This window comes from Haliotis rubra, unplaced genomic scaffold, assembly GCF_003918875.1.
Source record: "Haliotis rubra isolate DU_JTF1 unplaced genomic scaffold, ASM391887v1 Scf191, whole genome shotgun sequence".
Taxonomy (NCBI): Eukaryota; Metazoa; Mollusca; class Gastropoda; order Lepetellida; family Haliotidae; genus Haliotis; species Haliotis rubra.
Window position 1 is genome coordinate 1068188 of NW_025765903.1, and position 16272 is coordinate 1084459.

Genomic DNA, 16272 nt, shown 5'->3' on the forward strand with positions numbered 1-16272 from the left:
AACTTCCGATTTTCTAACTCATTCATTCAACCACTCATTCATTCCATCAACCTCTCACTCACTCACTCACTCACTCACTTACTCACTCACCCACTCTTATAACCTACATCCTGAATGCACGTTTTGGCATTACAGGGACCCAGCTACCAGAACCACCCTCTGTTAGGGAGCCAGCGACACAGTTGAAATCGTATATCACGGATGCAATACCTGCCCAGTGCCTAAAGGCACACTGTGAAATGATATCTCGTCAATAAAACTGTCCTGTGATACATAGAGAATACTACACGAGGTCTCATTATAACTCGTATGTAATGAGACCTAGTGTGGTATTTTATTTATTACCCACGTCTTACATGCATTTAAATTGACAAAATAGCGTATTTTTGTTATGTTTTTTGGTTTCAAACCGAAACCGGTTTCATAAAGAGGTTGCGGAAGAGTTTTGTACTGTAGTACAATATTTGCATGACGTCACACTATAAATGAGTCACTGCCATGGTAACCGACGTCACGATGCATGTCAGTTGTAATCGCCTCGTACAGCCTCCTACAGTAAACTACTCCGTTGCACCTCGTTTCTTGGTTTCCAGTTGCTTCATTCGGCTAACATCACTGGTGGAAACATTGCGTTTATGTTTTTCGACGGATATAATGTCTCAGTTCGACTCACAATTAAACAGCGACACGGCAACGTTCGCAATGTTTACATTCCCACAATGCATTTAAGTTGTAGAATGAATGAATTCACGTGTTTGTTATGAATGAAAAAGTAGTTACGTCAGAATGTGACCTAATTGAGAGGTCATCGGTTATCCAATCAAATCGTTAGAATTTCAGGTCAAGTCGTTACGACACAGGTCAACGCGATACGACACTCGTGTGACGTACGAGATTAATATGCAACTACCCATACGTTGACCACGTGGGTAATAAATCCCGTGAAGATCCGGGTTATATTTGAAGAAGAAATGGTGGAGACGATTAACGGGTAATAAACTCGGGTGTTTCAACACTAAAACTTTCACCAATAACAAAACACGTCAGAGTGTACATACATTTAAGAAATACAGTTCGCTCTACCACCATGTATAGTGTAATAAAACACACTTTTGCCCTGAACTATTATAGTTAAGCACGAGGACGCTTGCGTCCGAGTGCTTTAACGTTATAATAGTTCAGGGAGAAAGTGTGTTTTATTACACTATACATGGTGGTAGAGCGAACTGTATTTCTTTTCTAAGATGACATATTTAATACTTTCTAATGATAATTACGATTAATTTAAGGCAGAAAACAAACGGCGGTGTCGGTGACTTAAATTAAGAATCCTCGCACAGGGCTAACTGGCGCGCTGTTCTATTGATGTGTCTGTCCCCCTACGTTAAGACGAACGTTACCAGAAAAACAAATGATAAACAGTTTCATGACGGTTTACGTTCGGATTAAATATCTTCTCTAAAGTATTTTAATTACATCTGTGATTAACGTAAACCATGTGAACGTCGTATTTCTACTACCAACGTATGTTTAGATCAGTACATCCAGACGAAGCTGAGTAGTCTAGCGACATTCCACGATTGCATTGTGGGAATGTAAACATTGCGAACGTTACCGTGTCGCTGAAAACTTGCGAGTCGAATTGAGACATTTAAAACGTCAGAAAACATAAACGTAATGTTTCCACCAGTGATGTTAGGTGAGTGAAGCAACTGCAAACCAAGAAACGGGATGCAACGCAGTAGTTTACTGTAGGAGGCTGTACGAGGCGATGACAACTGACATGCATCGTGACGTCGCTTACACTGTGACGTAATGTAAAATGGTTCGATTACGAGGGGGCACACTAGAATGGTGCAGTGACGGGATAGCGTCATTCAATTGTTACGTCATCAAAAAACTATACCTTTATTGTCTGATAATGTATTTTTTTTTCGATTGTTCTAAGCGCTAAGCATCTTAGAATTGAACATACACAAAAGCAAGATATGAAATAGAACCACTTAAAGTTCTTTTCACGAAATGAAAGGGAGAAATAAAGAATATCATAGAAAGGAATAGAAGCCCAACTACTATTTTTTTAGTAATATACAAAGTCGATTGTCTGGCAAAATGGATACCCTTGGGCGTAAAGGTAAAACTTATGCGAATGGATCCCACAAAACGAGTGACAACACACCCGTTCTATACTACTCACACTTTGCTAAGGATCACAAGAAATCATAGCTTTACTTAAACGTAGATTTATGATTTGAAATTATATCCATTTGATAAATAATGATATGGTAACCCCTCTTTAAGCAAACAGTCACTTAAATCGAACCTTATGCACTTGATACATGAGTAACCATAGACATTGTTTTCATGGCACCAATCAACAATTTTGCAAATCATGGCACGGGTCATTGATAAGTAAACAATACCTGTCATTAGCAGGTATGGGTTCCACAAGACGAAATGACAAACTGAAACCTAGGATCCATGCTTACAAAAAGCTTAGATATTTAAACCAAATTTGACCCCACATCATAGTTTTCTGTTGAATCCATGATTTGATCCTTAGCAAAGTGTGAATAGTATACAATCATAACACTAGTTAGAAAAGTCCTTAGTAGGACGCTGACTGTATACATTTGATCTGTTTATTAATCAAATACATGTATACAAAAAGCGTGAACTCAGTGATTTATGTACATTGTTCAAAGCAACAAGATGGTAACATTTGATTTGGAAATACATATGGAAATACATGTAACAATAGGTGTCATCCGTTATAAATATCAGTTTAAAAAGTGTTGGGAGATACAAAATATTATATGGAACAGAAAAAGAATAAGGTAGTAAAAAGCCTTTTGATGACATAATTATAATGGGAAACTATAAGCAAAATATATTCTTCAGCATCAGCAGCTCTGCTGGTACACGCTGACTTCGGGGGACCTGGGCCCCGTCCCTCAAAGCGATCGTAGCGCTAAGATGATCGTAACTCCCATACTTTAACATAGACTTACGACAGTCGTAGCGCTACGATCGCTTTGAGGAACGAGGCCCTGAACTGCACACGGCATAGTCAGCTGACCTTAGTGGTAGGAACCGGTTCAAAATAGTAGCTAATTTATTCAAAATCCACGGATTCCTTTCTGAAAATAACTCGGGTAGCACCATTATCGAGGTGAACTGGGTAGAAAAAACTATAGGAAAAATCGCGCCAGTTGAAAATACTGCGATGCGGAGGACTGCCTATTATTAATGTATTGGATAGCAATGCTGTTAGCCGGAGTTCGAATCCAAAGATGGATACTGCGTGTAAAGAATTTATTTATGGTTTCCCGCCGCGATATTGGAGGAACATTGTAAAAGTGGTGTAAAACCCAGCCACTCAAAAAGAGTCCTTGGTGCGTTTGTACTGATGCCCCATAGCTTCAATAAATATAAATCTTTGAAGGAATTAATCAAATATAAAGTTTTTACAACTGGTCTATTGAAACTGTGTTCATATTTCTACAAAGCTTAAAATTTATCAACATTTTCACAATTATAGTTTCAACCTTGACGATTTAACTAACTTAAGAATGATTTAATGAGAATGGCGCTTCGCCGCATTCATTAATATTTCAGCATTATTTCAGCTATAATTCTGGGAACGCAAGAAATGCCTTTTGCACATTGTACCCACGTGGGGCATCGAACCCGGGTCTGCGGTTTGACGAGCGAACGCTTTGACCATTAGAATACCTCCGCCCCAATTTAACTAACGAACTGCCCCCATAAGAGATATGGCTGATATTGTATATGTTTTTGATGTCATTGATGTTTTATCAAGTACACATATTGAATCCATGTTAACTTGATCTCGCCGGGAAGAGCTGGAAAATTGATGATGCGGCGTAAAGCAATATCCATTCATTCATTCTACCAAGGGAGATAAGAGCAGTTTTTCCAGATGCACAAGTGTGAAACATCCCATGACAAGAGCGTCGTGTTCCTCGCATGCTCTGAACCCTGTGACGGATCACGCATCGAGATGTTCACACTGGACACAATGGGGCTGTCCCCAGCGGCAAAACGCCATGCTGATGATTATAATAAAACACGACGGGCCTGATATCTTATACAATATGTTGTTTAAATTTAAATTAGCTTATTACCTGCTCCAGGGTCAAACACGTATGAAAGGTTATGCGCATGCGTCCTTTCCACGCATGAACGCGTGACTTCACGTGTTTTTGTGTTTGTGTACACGTCACACAGAGGCGGACAGTTGGCGATTCTTGATGTTAATTATCTTTCTAAACAATACTCCATTGTTCCCTGTCTGAATATTTGTCCTCAAATGACCAATATGTTTGTTCTTGGTAATTGCGCTAAGGATTGGCGCAAGGTAATCCTTTCCAGCGGTCTTGTACATATTTTTTTCAAGCGTGACAATACTTTGGAAGATCCAGGTAAAAATCGGTCCTCGGCAACCAATGCTTGTGTGGTGACTGTCGGAATCGGGTTGTCAGGCTCGCTGACATGGTTGGTATATGCCAAGAGCGGTGCACATGATATCAGTCACTGGGTTTTGATGAGTGCGGCGTTAATAACATCCTAATTCCTTTTTTAATTCAGTACAAAAACGATCACTATAAACAGAGGGGTTTTTAGTTGTTTTTTTCAAAAGCACTGTATATATTTTGGAAACAGTTTTGATAGTGACTTACAAGTCACAAACATTGTGTAGATGTTGCCTAAACATATAATAGATATCATTATATCATTTGAGTGGGATATCATGAAAATCAGGAATTTACTGAATCGCGCGTGATTATTATGCTCCAATGGTATAAAGCACAATCGATTGAGATCGTCAGTAGTACACCTGTGATAGTGAGTGAGTGAGTTTAATTTTACGCCGCACTCAGCAATATTCAAGCTACATGGCGGCGGTCTGTAAATAATCGTGTCTGGACCAGACAATCCAGTGATCAGCAGCATGAGCATCGATCTGCGCAATTGGGAACCGATGACATGTGTCAACCAAGTCCAGCGAGTCTGACCACCTGATCTCGTTAGTCGCCTCTTACGACAGGCATTGGTTACTGAAGATTCATTCTAACCCGGACCTTCACGGGTCACACCTGTTATAGGCTCACATCAAAATGTCAAGATTATTAGCAGCGGATCGAGAAGAGTCCATCAGAATGTCTCAGATGGGGGTTTCGAACAACGAGAACAAAGTTTACATTTCGGAGCCATGAACATTTATCAAACTCCGCCTTTCACTGCAGTAAAATATCTTTGATTAGTCCCAGAAAATTGGAGCGTTCAGGCCATGATTTCCAGGATGGCAGGTGAAGAGAGTTTTGTTTCCAGTTAAACGCCACCACAGTAGTCCAGCTATTTGACGTTAACGTTTAAATATTCGATCTGGGACCAGAAAATCCAGTGACTATGAGGAACGAGCCACGCTGTCGGAAACAGTGACTCCGAGTCATAAATGCTTGTACATTAAGTCACCTCTCAAAATGCTGGTCATGCGTGAGTGAGTGAGTGAGTGGGTGGGTAAGTGAGTGAGTGAGTACCAAACGATGTTAGCGCTACGACCATCTGAAGTCCACGTTTAAAGTGAGTGAGTGAGTTATTATTTAACGTCACATCGGCAATATTTCAGCCATATCGTGACGAGAACATATGTGACATTGAAATGGAATAGATGTATATTATAAAAACCTGTCGACGAAGGACAGTAAAACAACTAGAATGTCACAATTACAACTAAAACTAGTGTGGAAAATTAAAACTAATAGCACTATTTGGACAATACAATATAAAAACTGGTTATAGATCGCCAACAACTGAGATCACCAAACTAGGTAGATCACGTTGGCTCGTCACGCCGAACACCCGGGTGCGAATCCCCACAAACTAGGGACCATGGGGACTTACAGCTATCTGCGGGTTCCGAAGTCGTATTCAAATCAGACTCCGGTTTCAAGGATTTTTCTAATAATTTCTTCCTCTATAACTATTGTACCTTCACGTTTAAAAGTACAGGGCCCCGTTTCACATCGTAGCACAACGACTGTCGTTCCTCCAATATACAGTAACATAGAGGGGATCATTTGACGGTGGGTAGCCTCCCATGGTACATAAAGCGTTGGCTCGTCACGCCGAACACCCAATAAGTTTCTGGTGCGAATCCCCTTTGTCTGTTTACATGGGCACAGTGTGTGAAGCCTATTTCTGGTGTCCCCGCCGTGATGTTGCTGGAATATTGCTAAAGCGGCGTAAAACCAAACTCAGTCAGTCAGTCAGTAACATAGACTTATGACAGTCGTAGTGCTACGATAGCTTTGTGAAACGGGGCCCCGTACTGAGCATGGGCCCGAGGTCTCGTCGATCCCAAGGGACGACTTGTGTAAACAAAGTATCAAAATATGAAAACAACCCACAGAATTATTTTTATAAAATCGTTACACAATTATCAAAACCTGTCTAAAGGTGTTCAAAAGACCCGTTGATGCAAGTCATGCTTTTCAAATGACTGAGTCGAATAGATTAGACATCCTAACACACAGACTTGTGTATGCAGCACTGGGCGTGTCGAGAACGTCTAACAATTGCCGTGTAAACTTGACATAGTAACGAGAAGTTGATGTATTTCTTTAAATACTAAACCCCATGCTGTTTACGCAAATAGTTTTAAAAAACTTAATCATTTGTTCCCGTGTACAATATTTTTGTCGGATTATTGGATAAGCAGGAATTCATGTCTTGAGTGCTTAATGTGAAACAATTTTTAAACTTCTGATTTATGTTGCTTTTTCAGAGCAACATTGCTGTTCAAATTTTTATTCTTAAAATGCAATTGTACTGTGCTCATAATAGGAATTGAAGGGAATGTTTAGTTAAGAGTTAGGCGTTTAAATAAGTGCGCGGGAAAGTAGCATGGCGTCTCAGTAACTCCAGTTATATCTGTACCCTCGTCCTCAACACGACGGTGGTGTAAGTGATTAAATCTGGAACTTTTTTCACCTTTATTATCTACTTTTAGTGACTTAATTCATTTTCCCAACAAGAAATGTTGATACAAGTGTCAAACTGTTGATTCAGTTTCGTTACAAAAATATGCGAGTAAGGGTTTGAATGTAGCTATACTTGAAGTGTCCATAACAATTACTACAGCCATGCATCTGGGCGCAATGTAATCACAAAGAAATTTCAGATCACGTTAAACAACACGTGATTCACGTGCGCTCACAGGTTCACGTGAGGGCTCCTGTCAGGGATGGTTTGGTTTGGTTGTTGTTTAATGTCACACTCAACAATATTCCAGCTAAATGTCGGCGGTTTGTAAATAAGAGAAGCTGGACCAGACATTCCAGTGATCAACAGCATGAGCATCAATCTACACAATTGGGATGCGATGACATGTGTCAACCAAGCCAGCGAGCCTGACCATCCGATCCCGTTAGTGGTCTCTTATGACAAGCAAGGGCTGCTGAAGACCAATTCTAACCTGGATCTTCACGAGTAGCTCATGTAGAGGAACTCTCGGTAACAAACACGACTGACTGACTGACTGACTGAGTTTGGCTTTACGCCGCTTTTAGCAATATTCCATTAACATCACGGCGGGGGACACCAGAAATGGGCTTCACACGTTGTACCCATGTGGGGATTCGAACCCGGGTCTTCGGCGTGACGAGCCAACGCTTTAACCACTAGACTACCCCACCGCCCCCAAACACGACTGAGCTGAACATGCATCATGAAGACCCTCCGAGGCAGTATCACCATGAACAAACAAAATGGCAAATTGTGGTCACGCTTAAGGTAGAGACGTCAATGTCCAAAATTGCCAGTCAATTGCAATCAGTGTACATTCTCGACTGTGGGAAAAGCACCATAACACTGGTTGGGTTGCAGTCTGGTGTGACAGACCTCAAAACGGCACTTAGACATCAGAGTCTCCGCGCGTTACGGAAAAGAATCAAATCTGTTTCTGTTATCAATAACGAAGCATGCAACTTTATGGTGAGGTGAGGTGAGGTGAGGTGAGGTGAGGTGAGGTGAGGTGAAATTGGGTTTAACGTCGTGCTTGAGAATATTTCGCTCATATGACGACGTGCATGCGTGTGTATGTGTATGTGCGGCTGCTTGTACTAGCCCAGACTTAACCTGGTGTTATAGTTCTAGCCCAATGAGATACCACGCCGCAGTGAAGCATGAATACCCCACTCAGACACATTATACTGACTCCGAGCAGACCAGTCCTTGTTGTACCCATTAATGCCGAGCGCCAGGCAGGGACCAACAAGTACCATATTTTAACGTCTTTTGGTATGACGCGGTCGGGGATCGAACCCGCAACCTTCCGCAACTTTATGGATAACAACTTCTTGTTTATTGCATACAGCGACGTTTTGGTGAAGATTCTTACATGCACATTTATGAAGCTGGGCAGAAACTTATCAATAAAAAAGACGTTGTTATCCATGAAGTCGAATGCTTAGTTATTGACTCAGCGTCTTCTAGAATACAGATCAATTTTGCATCTATTCCCGGCTAGAAATTAGCAGATAACCAAATATTTTCTTATGGAAAAGAATATGCAATAACAGCCATGGAGGTAGATTATTTCTGTATCATATTGATACATAGTAAAATGGGATGCAACTACAGGGCTGTTCAAGTACCGGGCAAAAGTATACACGTAAAAATTAAATGTTTATAAAATCCAAAAGTTGCAAACGTTATCAAATTACGTTACTGGGCAGAAAACTGTCGCCTAAAACACTGCAAGAAAAATGCACCCTATGAATTGCGAACCCGTAAAACCTGCTTCACCAGTTAGTGAAGGTATTGTTGAAGATGCAGCCTCATCCTCCCAAACCCGGAACTAAGGCTCACGTGTATACAAACGTGGTCTTCAACGCTGGAGTCATTTAAATCACAATCGTATGCCCGGTTACTCTATGCAGACTGTTTAGAATGTTGGTGCGTGTAAGGTTTGTAGCTCACTTGACTTTTTTTTGACAACAATAGCAACACGGTTGAAGTGAAAGGGTAAGCAAGGGAATGCTAAAATTAGTCTCAGTTTAGAATGCCAAACAATAGTAACCATAACAGAATTTAAAAAGAGATGGGCGTAATTGGCACAATAAAAATAAACGCAGCACTTCTCTTTGTTCCTTTTGAGTGGCATTTGATAGATCACATACAGAATATCCATTCATAGACACGAAAAGGAACATGCAGTATATTTAGATACACGAGGGCAACGCTCAAAAGCCGGGTCAAGGTAATGTTCAGTTCTGTCTAAAACCAAAACCTTATACTTCATTCCACATGTCACCCAACGAACACGTCGCATTTCCTATGACTGATTTCTAAAATGGCTAAATGAGTAATGGCCAGAAATTGAAGGTAAATTTACAGACGAGATTTGTTGGGGTGTCCTGTGGTATAGCATTGACAGTATCCTATACACTCCGGCTTCATATAATCGAAAGTTCCAGAGAAGATCTTGAACATGTAAAACTAGAAAATGTCTGAGTAAAGGGCAAAGATACATTTTCAAAATGGCTGCCATTGTGGCCATCTTTAAATTGGATCTGAGTTCTTTATTCTTAAGCTGTAGAGACACGGCTACGGGTTTATAGCATTGTAAAGTTTCAGATGTTCGAGATGAAAAAACAAAGCCCCAGACTTGGCGTGACATACCCTGGAATGTATATGTACGCGTTGACTGGGTGTTTTGTCAGCAGGGGAAGTGCATTGCCATGTCAGAGATAATATACTGCCAAAGGAACGTTAAGGATGAACCGATTGTAACTACAGAAACTACGGTTATAACGAACACAAAGGGACCACTGATCCTAGTTCGTTATAACCGTAGTTCGTTATAAGCATTTCGACTTAAATATATACATGTATACAGAAGTTGGGGCTAAAACAGTTCGTTATATCCGTCAGTTCGTTAAAGTGAGTTTAGTTTTATGCCGTTTTAGCAATATTCCAGCAATGTCACGGCGGGGGACACCAGAAATGGGCTTCACACATTGAACCCATGTGAGGAATCGAACCCGGGTCTTCGGCGTGACGAGCGAACTCTTTAACCACTAGGCTACCCCACCGTCCCCAGTCCGTGATAAGAGTGTGTGTTATAAATGTAGTTCCCTGTGTTTAAAAAAAAATGGCAGACTGTCTTCAGAACCCACTAACTTTAAATGTTGAAGGCCATGGCTTTACTCTTCACGCCCTCATTGAAGAAATGTTAATAACTAAATCCACATTTGCTGTAAGACAGAAGAACCCATGCATTGTAGGAGTATCACTCAGGCCCTTCACGCGTAATACCCGCCATGGGAACCCGTGAAGATCAAGGTTAGAATTTGCCTTCAGCAACCCAAGCATGTCTCAACAACTAAAGGGATCGGATGGTCAGACTCGCTGACTTGGTTGACATGTCATCGTATCCCAATTGAGTAGATCGATGTTCATGCTGTTGATCACTGGGTTGCCTGGTCCAGATTCGATTATTTACAGACCTCCGCAACAGAGCAGGACTATTGCGTTAAGCAACAAACAAAAGCTGCCATGAGCCTTCGGGCAGGTGCTTAAAACATATTGCGAAGACTGTGTGGGGTGTTTTTAGGGGACATACACCTTGAATCACTTGGTCCGATACCTATATATATAATGTGTCTGTATCGTAACACCACCAAAAAGAGAAACACAATTCTTTTCTATCTTTGTCACAACACATGCATACGTAAATCACAATGTCGCTGTTGGCTTCCGTCCAGCTTTTCAGACAGGAAAACCGTGAGATATATATTTTTTTTTATAGTATTCATAGAGATAAAGAGCCATCACGGACAACGTTTACATTCAGAACCGGATATAAAATTCCGTTTTGACCCGGGTTCATTCAGTTATATTTATGCAACAGGCCGTTAATGACCGAGGCGTCTTTCCAAGTAAATCACATTCTAGGAAAACAGCTGAGCTGTATTGTAACAGAAACCGGGTACACTGAAACACGTGATCGCAACCCTCTCCGGTCGATCTCCGGTGACTACATCATCCCGCTTGCAAACTGAGCTGAGACCGGTTTTGTGTGAAGGGAAGAATTTTTGTGTGAATCATTCGGGTTTACTCGGCTTATTCCGAGTTATACATATCACCTCGCGCAACACGCTTGTCTCCACTCGCCCCTTTCTATAACCTACAAGTACGCTCGCCTCCCTTCGGTGTAAGTAATGTGCAATAATTTGACAAATTAATCAGAATGCGCGTATGATTTTCTTTACTACATTTTAAGAATTATTTTGAGTTAACATACATCTTGTATTTTAAAATACACACAAGATACAGTTAACTGTGTTGAATCATAATGCATATCACTTAAGTAAGATGTTACGTTAAATGTGGGATAATGCATGATGCATGGTTTTTGTGGAAATATACGTGATTCATTCATTACACAAGAGCTGGCAATATTTTTAGCTATGCGCGTTTGCGTTTAGACGGAGCCAAGTCGCAATAATAGCCACGAGAAGGACGCGAGTAGTTGCCAGTTGGCCACGATTGCAGGCAGCAGGTGGAAATAGTGCACTGCAAACCGCACACCGACCGACCCCTCCGTTTTTACAAGCTTCTTTTACGGTTATAAATTTAGGTGTTGATATGGGAATTGTAACTGACATCATATTGCGTAATATGACCCGTGAATGTTGGAATATTGCAGAGTTCGGCGTTCAATAACAAACAAATAACATTGCGTAATACAAAAGAATCTAGATCACATGCATATTCGTCGCAGCGTTGACCGTGATGACCCATAGGATTTAGGTGATCAGAGTGAATGTTTGAGTATCTGACTCAAATACACTCCTGGGCTGAAGTCGACAAGATTCGCCCTAAGCTCAGAATGTTTGATCAATCACAGCGAGTCCGCTACAAAGGAACTAAACTGTGTTGCAAAACATATTCATTATAGTTTCCTCTCTACGCTTGTACATAGCACACTTAAGTTAAATAAATATGTTATCGTTTCAGTTTCAGCAAAGATAGTTAATCCTCTATTGTGTCACTGTATATTGAGGGGCCCGATCCACAAAGCGCTCGTATCACTACGCCATTCTTAAGCCTATGATAAAACGTAGAGTTACGATAGGTCGTAATGTTACGAATGCTTTGTGGATCGGGACCCAGGGTGCTGGGCCTAGATTTTCGAAGCTCTCTTTGCGCTAAGATAGTCGTAAGTGTCATACGTTAACATTAACCTACGTCTATTTTAGCGCTAAGAGAGCTTCGAAAAACTAGGCCCTGATCCACAAAACGTTCGTAGCTCTACGACATTCGTAATTTGAAATTTGACATACTATAGAGCACGACAGGTCGTATGGTTCGTAACATGACTGTCACGTTTATTTACAGGCCCCGTCGTATAGCAGGAGTATTGCTTCGCGGAATCAGTGAACAAATACATTTTACCGCAATGTTACGTTCAAGGGCATCTGTTTAGGCGAACAATCGAGACTGGTTATTCTCTGGCTTTGACGTCTCTATAAGTTTTGCTACTATTCGTTGTATTTAAAGATCAAACTGTTTCCCTTGTATGTAAAGAGGAGCGGTTGGGTAGCTTAGTGGTTAAAGCGTTCACTCGTCACAGCAAAGACCCGTGTTCGACTCCCCACATGGGTACAATGTGTGATGCCGATTCTGGTGATGTTGCTGGAATATTGCTAAAAGCGACGTCAGACTAAATTCACTCACCGTACATGTAAAGCTTTGAATTTTTATGCATGATATCGTGACTTCTGTCGAGATTAATATTGTTTCGTGACAACGTGGTTCGTTACAGCCGTAGTCATCATTGGGTGTAACACCGACGTGTCAGTTTGATATCGTAGAAAAGATAAATAAGCAATTATATATTAGCGGACGAGGCTCTGGTTTGGGGGAAACACAAAACAAGCTTGGTGTCAGCAGACAGCTACTTCTCTTTGTTGGATGTTAACAAAATGTACTCCTCAGTTACAGCCAAGCAAGTAATGTATAAAATGCTTTCAAATATCTGACAGAATAATTAAAAAAAACATTTCATATAGTATCTGTATTTATCTAGTATCTGTGACATTATACGTAATGTTATATAAATGGGCCAGTAGATTAAGTTATGCTCAAAAGATTAAATGGTTCAAATTGCAGTATATGCTAGGAGGCCGAAACATTACTGCCTCAACAAATTGTCATGATATAAGGTATAAGCAGCATATACACCTTACTTAGCACTGGGGGCGGTGGGGTAGCCTAGTGGTTAATGCGTTGGCTCGTCACGCCGAAGTCCCGGGTTCGAATCCCCACATGGGTACAATGTGTGAAGCCTATTTCTGGTGTTCCCCCGCCGTGATGTTGCTGGAATATTGCTAAAAGCGGCGTAAAACCAAACTCAGTCAGTCAGTCAGTACTTAGCACTGTGGCAATGAGCTGGCAGCACCATGATGGTCAGTACTTGGTCACAAGATAATGTCGTATCCTACAAATGGTAAACAATGATGTCGCATAAGCAACATGGAATGGGCAGTGAAGTAAAAGGACATGAATCTTTCCATATGTAAACACTCAGCCTTAATCTACACGCGTGCTGCTTTAACACATGTAAGTAGGTGATATTTAAACAGTGAATTTTTATAGTTAGCTTTGATAATAGATTAAGTTAACAATCAATGGTATAACTTCATGAATTAAAAGAGCTTAAATAAGTCTAGCGTCAAAATTAACTGACTATCTAAATATGTATATATACCTGTATACTTGTGTTGACAAACATACGTGAATATTGTGCGGTTTGGTGTACATGAAGACTGTTGTGTTGACAAGTATACGTGAATATTGTGTTGTTAGGTTACATGAAGACTGTTGTGTTGACAAGTATACGTGAATATTGTGTTGTTAGGTTACATGAAGACTGTTGTGTTGACAAGTATACGTGAATATTGTGTTGTTAGGTTACATGAAGACTGTTATGTTGACAAGTATACGTGAAAATTGTGTTGTGAGATTACATGAAGACTGTTGTGTTGACAAGTATACGTGAATATTGTGTTGTTAGGTTACATGAAGACTGTTGTGTTGACAAGTATACGTGAATATTGTGTTGTTAGGTTACATGAAGACTGTTGTGTTGACAAGTATACGTGAATATTGTGTTGTTAGGTTACATGAAGACTGTTATGTTGACAAGTATACTGAAAATTTGTGTTGTGAGAGTACATGAAGACTGTTGTGTTGACAAGTATACGTGAATATTGTGTTGTTAGGTTACATGAAGACTGTTGTGTTGACAAGTATACGTGAATATTGTGTTGTTAGGTTACATGAAGACTGTTATGTTGACAAGTATACGTGAAAATTGTGTTGTTAGGTTACATGAAGACTGTTGTGTTGACAAGTATACGTGAATATTGTGTTGTTAGGTTACGTGAAGACTGTTGTGTTGACAAGTATACGTGAATATTGTGTTGTTAGGTTACATGAAGACTTGTGTTGACAAGTATACGTGAATATTGTGTTGTTAGGTTACATGAAGACTGTTATGTTGACAAGTACTAGTATACGTGAATATTGTGTTGTTAGGTAACATGAAGACTGTTGTGTTGACAAGTATACGTGAAAATTGTGTTGTTAGGTTACGTGGACAATGTTGGGTTGACAAGTATATGTGAATGTTGTGTTGTTAGATTACATGAAGACTGTTGTGTTGACAAGTATACGTGAATATTGTGTTGTTAGATTACATGAAGACAGTTATGTTGACAGGTATATTTGAATATTGGGTTGTTAGATTACACGAAGACTGTTATGTGGACAAGGTTGCGTAAAAAATAAGCTGAAAATATAGATGAATATTGCATTGGCAACTGTTCGTAGATAAATGTGTTTTGTTGTCTTAACAACATTGTTGTGTTATGTACAACAAAAATCCCACACGAAGACAACTGGCGATGACAAGCAACGTGTCGGATTCATGAAGCCTGCTCCTTACCGTCCCCAGCTAAAATAAAGTGACATCCCTTATCATGTCATGTGTACTTAGGGATGGGCTATTTCAGTTCCTGGGCTATTCTATCTGCTCGTGTTATGGAATATACATTATCAGGGGATCCCAACAGTTAAAATTATACTAGTATAATCGGTTGCCTGGATTTTATCAATGAAATACTGAAAGGTGACGACCTTACGAGGTACCATCTGGATCAGGTCAGTGAACTGGTTTCAAAAAGGATTTAATCCATCCAATTTAGAGAAGATTCATACAGTCCGCGAATTTAGTTTGCCGAAGCTTTGAACAGTATTTCATTACACCCAAATCGTGTTAACTTGATGTGTGGGTAAATCCCACTGAGATAGAAGTCTTAGACGTTAAGCACTCAGGTGAAACCCATGAGAACCCTTTGTTTTCACTTTTTTGTGTTTTACTGTTTCGCATTTGATATGATATTTGTAATTTGTTCAAAGATTTCAGAAGAAAATGGTTTATTTATGTAGTTTAATCAGCCTCAGTGACTTGGTTAAAGTAAAGTGAAGTGAAATTGGGTTTAAAGTGAGGTGAGGTGAGGTGAGGTGAGGTGAGGTGAGGTGAGGTGAAATTGGGTTTAACGTCGTGCTTGAGAATATTTCGCTCATATGACGACGTGCATGCGTGTGTATGTGTATGTGCGGCTGCTTGTACTAGCCCAGACTGAAGCTGGTTTTATAGTGCTAGCCCACTGAGATACCATGCCGCAGTGAAGCATGAGTACCCCACTCAGACACATTATACTGACTCCGAGCCGACCAGTTTTTGTTGTACCCATTTATGCCGAGCGCCAGGCAGGAACCAACAAGTACCATATCTTAACGTCTTTTGGTATGACGCGGCCAGGGATCAAACCCGCGTCCTTCCGCACTCTGGGCGGACGCTCTAACCACTACACCACTGAGGCGGTCGACTTAGTTAAGAGTGGATGTACATCGTTGTTAATTCTCCCAGCCACTGGTTATCTTGTCCAATTCCCAATAATTACATACTTTAGTTATACACGAGGTGGGTTGAATAGGTGGAATATTGCTAACACTGGCCTTTTGATTCACTCCTCACATTATAAATTTACGTTTCGTATCATGTGACATCAAATCGCAAAGAGAGTATGTGATAATCAGATCTTGCGCATTTTACAAACATTTTAAAGGACAAAGCTAAGGCAAAGGAAAGTATAAACACGTCTGATAGAAGCC